This window comes from Lepisma saccharinum, chromosome 27 (genome assembly GCF_977018435.1).
Source record: "Lepisma saccharinum chromosome 27, izLepSacc3.1, whole genome shotgun sequence".
Lineage (NCBI taxonomy): Eukaryota > Metazoa > Arthropoda > Insecta > Zygentoma > Lepismatidae > Lepisma > Lepisma saccharinum.
In genome coordinates this window covers 34636751-34638758 of record NC_139255.1, presented here as the reverse complement: position 1 = coordinate 34638758, position 2008 = coordinate 34636751, and the positions used below count along the sequence as shown (strand labels likewise).

General features: G+C 40.5%; 1 non-coding gene across 1 annotated transcript; it reads left to right on the top strand.

Annotated features, from left to right (window-relative positions):
• Window positions 1–385: 385 nt before the first annotated feature.
• On the top strand, window positions 386–458 carry TRNAR-UCU (transfer RNA arginine (anticodon UCU)). The gene has a single exon. It is a non-coding gene; the product is annotated as a tRNA-Arg (tRNA).
• Window positions 459–2008: the final 1550 nt, after the last annotated feature.

Here is a 2008-nt window from a genome sequence, read left to right as displayed (position 1 = left end):
GACAAGACATCTACCTTTGGTATACAATCGTATAGTCACGGATATTTCTCTCCCTTGTAATGAATTAATTGAAAGTCAATATGTCCGTGAATGTACAGTTCTATTCCTTATGGAACATTATTCCATTATATGATACGACTGCCCCATGTGAAGCAGTAATAGTAGCTTCTCCGTGGATCGATTTATGTGGAGAGAAGAAAAAATTATTATTGTTTTCAATATGTTGGACCCCTTGTCGAATTCGTGCGACCAAATTAAGGAGCGTGTAGGTACGCATGCTCTGCCCGGTTTAAGGTTTCTGAAACAACTCAAAATTTCCCGCATGCGGCAGGCAAATCTTTTCTTACTTGCATAACTTCCTCTCTTTACTACATGTCGTACGAGTGTCCCTTTGGCGCAGTGGAAAGCGCGTTGGACTTCTAATCCGAAGGTCGTGGGTTCGAGCCCCACAAGGGACTGGTGACTTTTTCTCGGGCTGGCAAGGAAAAACGGCACTATCAAATTCAACTCTGATCATTGTGATGGCACACTGTTTACCACCACTATACAAAGGAAGTGTGTACATACGAAAAATACGTATTACTATGAATGTATGCTTTAACAGTGACAAGCGTGGAACTGCAGTCATGGGCGTGCTATGTGTGGTGGTTTCCCTCCAGAACAGTGCTTGCTGGTCTCTAAAAAGGATTACTGTTTTTCGATTTGAAAATATCGAGTTCGTAAGACCAAAATTTTTGAGCCTCTTAACGTGAGAAGTTTCGTTTCATTTCAGTGTTTTATTGAACTTGTCAAATCTATGAATACCTTTTCATCTCATCTCATAATTTTTGCAACTAGTTCATAAATTTTCCTCATTTTTTCAATTTATTACCTTTGTTCATTAGACGTATTGCAAGAGCTACGATTATACCTGTTATTTTATTTTTTTAAAAAATATCATCTATTTAACTTAACAGAGTTAATTGAAATATATTTTATTTGCAATGTACAAATTCCACACGTTCATATAAAACTTGTAAGATTACGTTTATGCTACACTTCTGCATCATTTCTCTATCTTCCCAAATCAATCAAATAACCTGAAGCAGGGCGTTCCCCACTTGGGTTCAGCCATTCCATTAATACACTCACTAAATTACAAACACACAAGATGCGTAGGGAAGGTTGAAAACAAGAAAGGGTAAGTTGCAATGCAGATGGATTCCACTGTACCTAAGCGACAGGGCGTATAAAAGAACTCGTCGTCTTGGTAAAGATGGACCTGATTTTTTCAGACGAGAGAAGAAATGACTGTTAGAGGAGATAACATAATTCTGTTCCTTATATAGGGGGTAAATAGACACCTCCTAGACACTTGTAGCCTAATCCAACGTCCTTTCCTCGTATCTTCTTCTGACTGGGCTCCCCTTACTCCTAAAAATCCAAAAACACAGAAAAGTTGTTTCTCCCAGGTATTTGAATACCTCAACGTCAACTTCTCACAGAACATTGTATTGTTCAGACCCAAGATATACGAAAGACTAACAATACAAGAGATGCGCAGGGAAGCCTTCAATAGAAAGAATTTGTCGAGGCACCGCAGAGAATTTTCTCGTCTTTAGGGATGGATTATGCTTCTCATGTGCGATCGTCTACTGAAAACCCAAGGCGCTGTAGTTGACACCAACGGCAAATTTAACCCTCTTTTGCCTTCTTCCGATACTTACGGGGCATAAGGGGGTGACCCTTTGCGAAGACATCCAAATGTCAACCTTCCTTCCACATAGTACACCCTGGACTGAATTTTGCAGACCAACGAGGCTCTGGCGTCTGGACCCATGCCCAGAGTTATGGAGTGTCTTGGTTCCCACACACACAGCCTCTCTGGTTTTGGCTTCCATTCTTTGCTCGGGGGAAAGTTTCTGAAACAACTCGAAATTTCTCGCACGCGGTCAGACAAATGTTAGTTCCCTTACTAGCATAACTTCCAGCCTCTCAAACAAGGAAACACTTAAATGTTAATGTTCAG